Genomic DNA, 12,598 nt, shown 5'->3' with positions numbered 1-12,598 from the left:
TGTACTTTGCTTTTCAATAATGCCTCATCTGTCAGAATATATCTTTGAAATTTATGTAGTTCGCTGCAGAGTGAATGGGGGAACAGACCTGGAATCCTATGAATTATTAGGAGACATCAGAGTCAAGTGTGATCTATCCCACAACAAAAGGAGTATTTATCGATATTTGATTTCCAATTAGAAATTAACAAAATGAATGGCGAAATTGATTAGCTGCATTTTCTCAGAACATGTTAAATAAAATTGGCTTTCTTTTTAGTGAAGTGAAGTTCTTCTGTTTCTTTTTTTGGTAACCCTTGGCAGAGGTGAAAGGCTAAGCAAACACCTTCAAGTCAAAATAAAACAAATTTTACTATTAACAAAATGGATTTGGGCATGTCAGTTTCACCCTGTGTGCCATGTTTCACAAAGTAAGTTGTGAGAAGTGTCCTATTTTGTTTATGCTTATAGATAAAAGGTGTTTCAACTTGGATGTTGAAATCTTTAATATATGTGTGAAAAGGCATTCTTTGGCCTGCAGAAAGCCTCCATGCTGAGTTTGACAAAGTCTGTTTAAACGTAGAAAGTGCATAATATGTCATAGGCTGTTTAGTTGATCTTTGTAACCAGTAACAAGCTTCTCTCTGCAGATATAATCTTTCTTTCTCCATAAGGGCACTCAACCTTTTACTAACTTCATCCTACCATCAGTAGATTAGATTAAATCCCCATTTACTGCATCATATTAATATTTTCAATGGCACACTAATCCAAGAAATAAATGTGTCAGTTTCTATGGCTACATTGTAATGGGCATAGCCATCAGAGAGTGCCTTAGGCCACATAAAAGACTTAATGTACAGCTTGAATAGAAAGCACATTATTTATTACGAAGCTATCAAGTTGAGAAATTTAGCAATCTCATTTAAAAAATTTGCTCATTTGACCTGGGCCAATTTGCCTGACTGATAATATTGAATATTTAGTATCACAATGTTTTTGCAATCTTAAGGATAAAGTGTTTTGAACTAATGTGATTTGAAACAGTTGGCTGAATGGAATGATTTTATGTCCCTAAAATGTTTATTGATGCTTCTTTTTTAGTTTTAGTGACTAAAAGTTTAAAGGGAATAAGGTCTAGGCAGGTCTCTGATGAGGGAAGTCAATTAAGCAAAAACAGTACCAGAGATAGAAACAAACCCATTTGGCCTGATTCTGTCATCTAACATGAATAGGTGGGGAGAGATAAGAGCAGGGATGGAGTTGGGAGTGGAAAAATGTGTTTCCCACAGCTCCCCACATCCCAGAAGGCAAACGGATTTTATTCTCTGTGAGCTTTGGTGGAATGGTTTGATTCAACCTGAAAATTTGTAACAGGAGATTCAGAGGAGGGAAAATTTGTAGAGAAAATCCTCTCTCCGTCTTGTTCTCCCCAACCTCACACCCTTAGTTTTGCTTCTGTAATAATATGAGAAGTGCTAGGATCATTTGATAAAATTGAAGAGACCCTCTCCCAACACAGAGCCTGCTGCCTTTCTTTAGTGTATTTCCATCTGCACTGAAAACAAAATGGAAAATGACAATTTCAAATTGGTTATTTTGGTGTTATATAATTAAAAAAAAGAAAACCAAACGTTTGACTGGATTTAATTTTCCTGAAAGTGAGTGTAGACAAACATTTCAGTTAAGTGTACCTTTTGGTGGCTGGTGGAATATATAATTGGAATCTAATTATTGTTGATTCATTGATTCATTCACTGATGTATGCACATAAAAATTGAGGGATTGTTTTCCTTAAAGGTTGCTAGTAGAATATCTCTCAGATCAAAATTTGTCTTGGTTTTTGCTATCGTGTAGTATCTGGAGGAGCCTGACATTTTTCAGGGAGATGTGTAGGGCCTACTTCTGACTATCCTTTTTTCATATTTCATTGCTTACTTTTTTGTTTCCTTATTATTTAGCATGATTTATCATTTAAACAGATGTGAAATCTGGAGTTATTACTACAGTATTCATTGGCATATACAGTTACATTTACACTTGGCATTGCATTTGGAAAACTATATTTCAGTTTGGGATTTGGGTAGAAAATATTTTAAATTTATGGATATTTTACTGTCTTCTAAAAATCTGTTGAAAGACAAAATTGTTTTCTAGTATCTCTTTATGCTTTCTTAAAAAGGTATTAATAACAGTGTAGACTGTAATGTTGACAAAAGCTGACATTTCTAGAATTTCACACGTCAATAGAACAGTGCAAGGAGCAGTGGGAAGACAAGAGAAAGGCAGCAGAGCATGGTAGTGGCTTAAACTGAGCCCTCCAGTCTCTTGAAGTCGTAAACCTTATGTTTAGGAAAAGTCAAAATAACCCTCACGACACATTTAGTCAGCCTCAATACTAAGAAGCAAAAGATACTAAGAGTAGGTGGTTTAAAATTGAGAAGAATTGTTACCTAAGAATTAGCTTGAAATACAATGTCTGCATGAATTGGTATATTTTTATTTTATTAGAGAATGTTATCTGTCCTTCCAGTAAGAAATGGCTAATACAGACTCGTGTGGCTATTTTCCAGTACAGAATTAGCACAATCATCCTCATTTTTCTGAGAAGTGAATAAGGGCTCTTTGTTCTTAAAGCAGCACGTATCTCTATCTTTTACTTTGTTTCTATAGCATTTCGTTTATATTTTGATAATAAAAACATAGTATTTTAATACTCTCAACATTCAAGTACAAACACCTAAAAGGCCTAATTTAAAATAAATATATACTTTTATAAACTTACTAAATGGAATGCTCTTATTTTAGTAAGAGCATTCTGTGGGCTAGTCATATTAAAAGTTATTTAAGCCTGAGAGTAAGAAAAATGTTCCTACCATAACATTTCTTTATAGGCTGAGCTTTAAAAGGATTATATGTATTGTATGCCTAAAACATTGAGTATGTAACATTGTTTTCATAAAAACTTTCATATAGCAACAAGTGTCTTCTGTATCAACAGTATTTTTCAATTGACATTTTAAAATGTGAGTTTTTTTCCCTTCCTATTCTGCTACTCAGGCTTATTGGTGAATTTAGAAAGGCTAAATGTAAATATTCTAGCATCAGAACATGTGAAAGGAAATTTCTATAGCATTTTGCTCTCTTAGTTCCTGAAAGAGTGAGTTATCGTTTCTCTCTCGCATGGTCATTAATAATGACAGATGTCCGTGGTGCAGAGTTCACCTACATTATTGTCAGTAACAGGGCTGGCAAGAGAATATTTATTACAAGAGGAGGAGGGACAGAGACATAATGTTGAAACAGAAGACAAGAGCAGAGTTCAGCTGTTTTTTTTTCTATTGAATAAAATATAATCATTCCCTAAGCTTTCTTAATAGCGTTTATTTCTAAGCACTGTTATTACAAGTATATTTCATCTGCGTAAATGTTCCTTGTAGTGTTGGATTAAAAACTGAAATGATTAGGCACTCACTTTTATTTTATTTTTCCAGTAAACCTGTCTAATAACCAAATATATTGGAATGACTCTTAAAATGTCATTTGAGTTGTTGATCATAGGACAGTTTGATTGGTAAGCTCTCTTTCCCCACCGTGATATACAGAATTAAGAGGATTTAATGTAGAGACAGCAGCATTTAAATACTTATTTAAAAATTTGCTTAAATAAATATAATAATAATAATTGTAGGTTCCAAGAGGAAGAGTTTACAAAATACATTTATACAGCCTCTCCTTCCTTCTCTGCCTGCTTTTCTGTTCTTTCATTCTCTGTCCTACCCCTCGTTCTAATTTTAGCCTATTAAGGCAACTATACTTGGAATTCCTTTCCTGACTTAGTCTGTTGATTGTCCATCGAGGTACAAAGGAAAGCCTGTACTGGAGTCAGGTTTTCTCTGCTTACCCACACTCCCTCACCCCAGATACAGCAACAGAAGCCCAGAAATAGCCTCTTAAGTGCAAATCTCTAACTGACTGTGAGTTCTTTTAAGAAAATAATGAAGGGGGTGGGTTAAGGAGAAATGAAATTGGATAAATGTGAGGTTTTTTTCCTCCCTAACTTCCTACTAAAGAAAGGGAAGGCATAGGGACATAGCTTCTTTCTCTCATTAATTTATAGAGAAAGCATACAAATTCACAAGTATGGAGATATAGTAATGAAGATACATTAAAAGAAAACTTAACAGCCTTTTTCTCATTTAGCTGACAAAAGTCATATGACTTCTCAAGATTATTCTTGAGGTAGTTGTAACAAAGATACAGTTTAAGGTATGGCACATAGTAGGTGTCCCACAGGTTTTAGCTTTCTTTTCCCTTGAGGACAAGATCCTATATTGTTCATCGTTCTATCCCCTTAACAGTGACTGTTGCGCACACACCTAGGAGGCATTAAATGAATGTGTTTAACAGTTGTGTAAAGGGTAGATATGTACAGGACATAGAGGCATTAATTAAATAAAATTCATATCCATAAATATAGTTTAAGATAGTTTTAGTTGTGCGATCATACTCTTTGAAGAAACCCCCTACTGTTGGTTGTTAGTAGATTTCACAGTGCTGTTTGACTCAAGAAAACCTCCCAGCTTATGTCCTCAAGGTCTCGTGGATGAAGTCTGCCCAGAGTGACCCACTGACAAATGATACTTTCAATTCCCTGATTCTCTGAAAAAGATTTTCTTTTAAAAGCAGACTTTTACAGCATTAGTGGTTTTCCTTTAATTAAAAAAAAAAAAAAAATATATATATATATATGTACCTTTTCCAAATTAAAATCAAGCTGAACAAATATAAATTGTTACAAAATAAAATTGAACTAATATCCAAAAATTACTAGTTATGGGCTTATCAAATGGTATTAACAAGCATAAGGCAAGATGAGAACTCAACTGAAATGATGTTGCTATCTCAAAAAGCTATTCTCAGATAGTCACAATGAATCAAATCACTGCTGGGGTTGACTAGAAACATTCAGAGTAGAGAACCAAATTAAAATAAATCTCTTTGATTATTATGGCTCAAGGTAAAACAGTTTTCTTTTTTCTCTCCTTTATAAATATTCAGTGATTTGATTTAAATTATGGGGAAATGGAAATAAATACATACACACTTTTTTGGTAAAGGTATAGAATTACAGTAGCCATGGAAAGCCTGCATGCAGTATTTGCCTCTTCAAATAACTTCCAGTGTCAGTTATCTGGCTTTTTAAAATAGGATGGAATTACCTGTTATTCCTTTGCCTCAATTTTATCCTCTCCTTCACTGTTGCCATGATGCCAAAGGATGCTTCATTCTGCCTGACAAGCCACAGTTATTTGAACTTTCCCAAGTAACATAATCAATACCTTCAGAGGTGTTGCATTCTACTTTTCTTAGAAATCATGTAAAAATATTTTTCCAAGTGCTACTTTTCACGGATATTGAATGGTGCTCTGAAAATTCAATCAGAATGTGAAACTTGAAGTCATCATAGATATTTTGAGTTCCTCTTCTATTGTACAATAACAGGGGGAAAAAAAAAACTTAAGCAAATAAGGGTATAGTTTAAGGAGTTGCAGGAATCTTGTGTGGGAGCTAACCTAAGTTTGCTGTCTCAGCTCATTTGTGCTGTGATCCTGAATTAACTTGAAAACTCCTTTTTTATGCAAGAATCAGATTTCTTCCATTAAAAAACTTTCCAAGTGCACTGTCAAATGCAGCATGTAAAAATTTCTAATTTCCACCACATCACAGGTGTCCTTCTCCCAGTGGGAGGGGCTGCTGTCCCAGGTTCCCGGAGGAAGAGTGATGACTGCAGATATGACAGCCACTCAGGCCACTTGCTTGCTCTCTCTGCTCTAGTCCCAAGGCTCATGAATTGGTCCATGAAACTTTACCAGTGCCCAAGCTTAGAATATAGCACAAGTAGAATTAGGCTTTATGATCTTTGGTGATGGTACTAATAGTTTTCATAATTTAACTGTTGTGTAGATACTACTTTTTCCTCCATTTCCTTTGTCTTCCTTTCTTTCCTTCTGAGTTGACTCACCTTCCACTGGCAATGACTCTAGGCATTCCCAAGTGCAACCAAGGCTGCCCTAGAAGGCAAAACTTAATATGTTTAACATTCGTCTTTACCATGAATTAAAGGGACAAAACGATTGTTCTATATGTAGGATTGTCAGACTTTCAATTGCTTCTATTCTTTATAGTCCAATAAGTAAATTTTCCTTTTTTTTTTTTTTTTTAACGGCACATTTCTACATCATGCTGCTGCTACTGCTGCTAAGTCGCTTCAGTCGTGTCCGACTCTGTGCGACCCCATAGACGGCAGCCCACCAGGCTCCCCCGTCCCTGGGATTCTCCAGGCAAGAACACTGGAGTGGGTTGCCATGTCCTTCTCCAATGCATGAAAGTGAAAAGTGAAATGGAAGTTTCTCAGCCGTGTCCGACCCTCAGCGACCCCATGGACTGCAGCCTTCCAGGCTCCTCCGTCCATGGGATTTTCCAGGCAAGAGTACTGGAGTAGGGTGCCATTGCCTTCTCCATTTCTATATCATAGCCCTTAGCAAACAAGCAAGAATCAATAAGTATTGAACTTCATTATCACCCATGTAAATAAAATGTCAATTGTTCAGGCTCTTAGTCTGGACAGATTTTAGTCTCTCATCAAGACTACCTAGAACCTTCCAGTTCTCACCAGGAAAGAATCAGTGCAGGAGCAGTACTCTGTGCCAGAGCAATAGCACTTTTGTGCTGGTATATATTCTGTATGTTTGGGGAGCTCTATAAGTGGGGCCCTCAGAAATCCAGGGATCAGGGCCATGAGACACACATTCTTGAGTACCAAGCTTCATGCCTTTCCTGGTCACATCCCAGTGAGGAAGTGAATGACCTCACTGTTACAGAGACTTCATGATGAAAAAGATCTGAAAGAGATACGGTCAAACTTAGATGGAACCTCAAGAACAGGTGAACTATCTCCATCCAAACTTTCAGGAGACAGACGGAGCTGGGGTTGCAGCATAGACACTGGGCCTCCGAGAACCTAGGAGGAAGTACGTGCTCACTGGCAGAACCAAGGGCACTCACTTCCATGGTTATGGGGTTTAAATTCAGGGGCATATTTTTAACTCCAAGAGAAGTGGTCATCTGTGACGGCAGTAGAATTCCTCAGACATGTTCACCCCGGACCAGAACTGCCTTGAGCAATTGGTGGGTTTTTGATACCCTAGCTCCTGATGGTACAGGAGCTGTGTGACCCCGGCCCATTCTGACTCTCTCCACTTTTGATTTGTTTGGAAAAAATGAAAAAATTCAATGACTTTTTGGACTGTTGTGAGGATTTGTTATTGTTGTTGCTCAGTCCCTAAATTGTGTCTGACCCTGTGAACTCCAGCATGCCAGGCTTCCCTGTCCTTCACTATCTCCCAGAGTTTGCTCAGACTCATGTCCAATGAGTTGGCGATGCCATCCAACCATCTCATGCTCTGTGAGAATTTAACTGTAAGATAATATATGTGAAATTGTTTTATAAAGTATGATACAAATGATATTCTAGTATTGCTCTTGATGAGGTCAGAGGTGTTGTTCTGTTGCTATTTGATTATTATTTCTCTCCTTCCTGAGAAATGGAGCTCTGTCTCCCCTTCGCACAGACTCTTCATGACCCCTTAATAATAGGTAATCCATTTGACTTGACCCTTGTTAAAGAAAAGATTATTCTGAAACTTGTCAAAGTGATAAGGAAGGCTTTAATCCAGACTATTGTGACAGGTGGTATCAAGACTGTTGCAGTGGGGAAAAACTAGGCTCAATTCTGAATACAACAAGAATAAAGGAGGATTTATAGTCAGGGAGCTAGCTTGCAAGAGAGATTGGAGGCTAGGAGATTAATAAGGGTAATTGTCGGCAGGGGTCATTCTTGTGAGACTGACCTCATAGGATTCTTGTTGGAGACAGGCAAGGGTGATCAGATACAAAGGACAGGATGATGGGAGATGGGGAATTTGATCAGATATTGAGGATGGGGGGGATTCTCTCTAAACTGGTTTAGAAGAATTCTTGCTGAAACTGGACACTGCAAAGACAGAGCTTGCAGCTCAAGGTCGAGACATGGTTGGAAGAGGGGTCAGAGGAGTCTGACTAAAGTTTGGTCAAGGAGTCTTTGTCAGACTTCAACTGCTGCCTTTCTCTCTTTGCCTTTATATCTCTAGTCGACACGTCTGCGGCCATGGTTTATGCAGTGACTATAATGCTGACCAAAATTCTAACATCAGTAGACATCAAATCCTATGATTTTTATGTATTATTTTTACAGATTTTTTTTAGGCTAACATCTCCAGAATCAAACTTATCAACTCTCTTTCATCAGTTTTGCCATTATCATCTTTGTTCTTCTGTGTCCTTCTGGCTAAAAATCTGGATTTCTTCTTTGCACACTTCATCACATCAGTAAATGCTGTCGATTTGTCTTCTTGGAATGTACTGGAATTCCTGTTTTCACCAGTACCATCTCATGGCTGTGTCCCTGAAAGAGCCTTTATCTGCTGTCCCTGCCTTTGGATCTGCTTACATGTAACATGTGATCTTTCTTAGTCACAATGTGGTTTCCTTGTTCCTCTACTGGCTCCTTACCTTCTCTTGCATGAAATCTTAAACCTGGCATGGCCCCCTCATGATGCTGGCCCTCTGCTTCCAAAGGCCTGGCATCTCATGCTCCCTCTGAGTGTTGTAGATAAATTCTTGTGTCTCCATCTTTTCTCTGCCCCCTCACCTCAAATGCTCACACTTGACCAGGTTTTTTGCTTCCTTTGGGGCTCAGGTTCTAGGGTCAAATCTTCCTTCTAAACTTTTCCTGATCCCAGTTCACCTTCACTTTTCTCTAATTTCAGTCTCTGACATTCAGAGGCAATCTACTATATTTTAGTTCTTGGTATTGCACTATTTTTACACTATATTTCACTGTCACTTCATCTATTTTTGTGTGTAAATAAGTAATACTTCAGCGATGGAGTACAGCTTTTAGGGGCCAGACATTTTTCTTCTGGATCCATCTGGATATCTTACAGCATACATGGTATATAAATGTTCATTAAAAACTTATTTTTTGATTGATGATTAGTTTTATTACCAGAGGGCTTCCCTGATAGCTCAGTTGGTAGAGAATCTGCCTGCAATGCAGAAGACCCCGGTTCGATTCCTGGTCAGGAAGATCTGCTGGAGAAGGGATAGTCTACCCACTCTAGTATTCTTGGGCTTCCCTTGTGGCTCAGCTGATAAAGAATCCACCTGCAGTTTGGGAGACCTGGGTTCGATCCCTGGATTGGGAAGATTCCTTGGAGAGGGGAAAGGCTACCCACTCCAGTATTCTGCCTGGAGAATTCCATACAGTATAGTCTGTGAGGTCACAAAGAGTTGGACACGACTGAGCGACTTTCACTTTTACTTTTCTTACCAGGAACATGTTTCACTCTTTACCTGCTGCTTTTTCTCAATTCTACAAATTTTTGCATTTTGCTAAGATAGCTTGGCCTTTGAGCTCTTTGCTGAGGAGCCAGAGGAGCAGGCCGAGGAGCAGGCCAAGGGGCCCGGCCGCCTGCTGTACAAAGACGGCTTCAGCACCATCCTGCACCTGCTGCTTGGCTCGCCGCGCCCCGCTGCCAGGACTCTGCATGCTGAGCTGTGCCAGGCAAGGGCCACTTAAGATAGCAAGTGTAGGAACTATATTTTCTGGTTAGTTACCAATGCATTTCTTGGGTACCCACTCTGTGAGCACTTGGGTAGCACTCTGAGCAGAAAACACCAGTTATTTGCCTCTCTTCAGTGGAAGTTTGATAGATATTTGTTCAGAGAACTGATAAATGACATGTTTACAGACAGATTTACTGTTGGAGAAATTAGGAATTGAGAGGTAAAGAGACTTGCCCAAGGTTACTTATTTCTGTGGCAGTGTTTCTTGCCATGATTGATGTGGAGAATTAAAATTATTATCTGGACAATTCAAGGTATAAAAAAAAGTGGAAAATCTATAAATAATAAGAGCAGTGAGGAAATAGGAGAATGGTTTATAAAGTTTGAGAATTAATGCTTTATCTTTGCATAATAATATATACAAGCCATATTATTTAGGTGAAGGAAGTGCTTGATCACAACTCAGGGGTGTCTTTGGGGGTCCTCTGGAGTGTAGAGGGGTTAAGGGAGCAAGTTATGTTGTGTCATTTCTAGATGGAACACTTAATATTGTTTAAGTCAGGTCTTCCACATCTGTCCAAGGGAAGGCTTGAGTTCCATTAAGTAGATTTATGGAGACCATGAACATTCTTCTCCAGCTCAGGGATGTGTGTTTAATTTTCTGGGATACTGTCCAATGATAATGTCTTGAGGACTTGAATTCTGTGAAAGAAAAACTTAAGATAAAAATATTCCACTATCCATGCTGGCCTCAAAGTAAATTGGACCCTGAATACTATGGCCATGATCCCCACACCCTCACCAACCCCAACAGCTATTTGGTTTCAAACAACATATTTAGTGTGGTTTTTCTCAATAAAGTTTTGGATATTTGTTGCTGCTGTTGTTATTTTTATTCATTTTCTGAGGTTTTCTTGATGGTTTCTAGAGCTAGTGAAGGGATATTTAACAAAATGCAGAGGTTATAATGGTAATAGAAACTGATGAAGTTTATATGTTGCTGATGTCTGAGATGCTTCTAGCTCCTTGTAAGATTAAACAGAAGCATGGATAGAGGTTTGCATGTTCCCAGGTAGGATCAGTTAATGGGGTTGTTTTTTGTTTTTCAGCTTCTTTTAGTATAAATTTGAAAACTTAGTTTAGAAATTCAGCTCTATTTTGTCATTTTGTCAGTGTAAGACACAATAGCTGGAAAAGATAGTCTGATGGTCCACAAAGATTTCTGTAGTTCCAAATTTTCTGTGATATGCAGCTCTGTGACTGTTCAGAGCAAGATACCATACAACTAATTCTTTAATCATTACTATGTAACTTGCCAATGATTAGCATAATTCATTTCTCTAAATGTCTTCTATGTAAGGCAGTTTATTCTTGAGTAGGAAGCCTTTCTGCATCATTGGTATGTGATGATGTCATTGATCTATTACAGTCCAGCAGTGGCAAAACACCAGTGATAAGAAACGAAAAAGAAATTCAGTGTTTTTTCTACCCGTAGGGCAGTGTATTTAGGAACATTATTGCAGAGAGTCCCTTTTCTTTCTTTTCCTTTTGTGTCAGAATGCCTGATGATCAAGGAAGGATGCAGTGGAAACTGGTATTCTTGTATTGGTCAGAAATGCAGAAGTCTTATTTCTGTTTTAATTAGTGTGTTGATTTATTTGTTTATATAGTTACAAACTAAAAAACAACCACCACCGTATACTTGAAATACCTTGGATTTCAACTTATTCAACAATTACCTGAATACCTATAATGTGTAATCCACTGGTTCCTGGGGAGAGTAAGAGAAAGGGAGGGAGAATACAAGAAAATCAGAAGCAGCTCAGACCTTTAAAGAGACACCCTGGAAAGAATTCTGACGTGCTCGTTCTTTATCATCCTCTGCATCCAATGTGCTACTAACACCTCTCTGTTCTTGCATAAATCTCTCCCCTATTCACCACCACCTTTTCCTTTGTACTTCATCTCTCTGATGTCAGCCCTCATCATTTCTCACTGGATCACTTGAATATCCATCTTTCTTGCTGTCAGCTCTTTTGTGTGGCACAGGGGCCCTCCTGGTTGGACACCTGGCTTCCTCCCACGTATCTGCCCTCCACACTACTTCACGTTTACCATACCCTTGAACCTGCCAGTACCTTGCTATTCAAGCCATCATGAAATAACATGGGCTACTCTTCCTGCCTCAGATGCTCCCCTTTTTGTCTTACCTGGCTAACTGCTGCAAACTCTTCCCATATCACTCTCAAAAGTCATCTTTCCAGCCTCACCAGACCCACTTTGAGTTCGAAGTGCTTCTTCTGGACCCCTTGATGTCTATAAATACCTTATACTAACCTTCAGACAGCAGGAAATATTGTCATTGTTGGTGAAGTCATCACAAACCTAGGGGCCACAATCTAGCTGAGTGGCTGGGTTCCAGCAGTCATGTCATGACAGCAGGTTAACCTCACCTGTCTATGCCTCAGCTTCCTGATCTTAAAATAGAGATAGTATTACCCAGCATTTTGGGCTGTTGTTAAGATTAAATGAACAAAAATATGCAAAATACGTAGAATGCCTGCCACACAAAAGTAAGTTTTAACAAAACTTGGTTTGATTTTTATTTTTCCTCTTCTTTGCTTTTCCTTCCTCTCCCCTCCTCCTCTTTCTTCTTTTCATCTTCCTCTTTCTCCTCCCCTCATCCCCAGTCCTTGTCTTTTTCATCCTCTGCCTCCTCCTCCTTTGAACCATCTCTCCAGTCTGGCCTCTGTGGAAGCTCTGTGGATACTGGGACTATGCTGTATTCAATTCTGTGCCCCATAACCTATTGTGGAGAATACTTCTTATTGGACAGTAGGGAAAAATACCGTTTTTTTTCCACCTTCAAAAATTATTTTCACTTTTCAGAATTAGAAAATATGTCTCATTAAATTAATGATTAAATCCAGAGGTCACTAGGAAACCTATG

At 38.3% G+C, this 12,598-nt stretch overlaps 1 protein-coding gene and 1 non-coding gene across 2 annotated transcripts in view; both read left to right on the top strand.

The window, feature by feature from the left end:
• TOX (thymocyte selection associated high mobility group box) overlaps positions 1-12,598 on the top strand; it is a 314,252-nt gene that overhangs the window by 32,764 nt on the left and 268,890 nt on the right. The gene's annotated exons all lie outside the window — the stretch shown is intronic.
• Positions 9,098-9,169, top strand: TRNAC-GCA (transfer RNA cysteine (anticodon GCA)). The gene has a single exon. It is a non-coding gene; the product is annotated as a tRNA-Cys (tRNA).

This window comes from Bubalus kerabau, chromosome 14 (genome assembly GCF_029407905.1).
Source record: "Bubalus kerabau isolate K-KA32 ecotype Philippines breed swamp buffalo chromosome 14, PCC_UOA_SB_1v2, whole genome shotgun sequence".
Lineage (NCBI taxonomy): Eukaryota > Metazoa > Chordata > Mammalia > Artiodactyla > Bovidae > Bubalus > Bubalus kerabau.
Note: the sequence above shows the minus strand (reverse complement) of the source record. Positions and strands in the feature narration are given on the sequence as shown.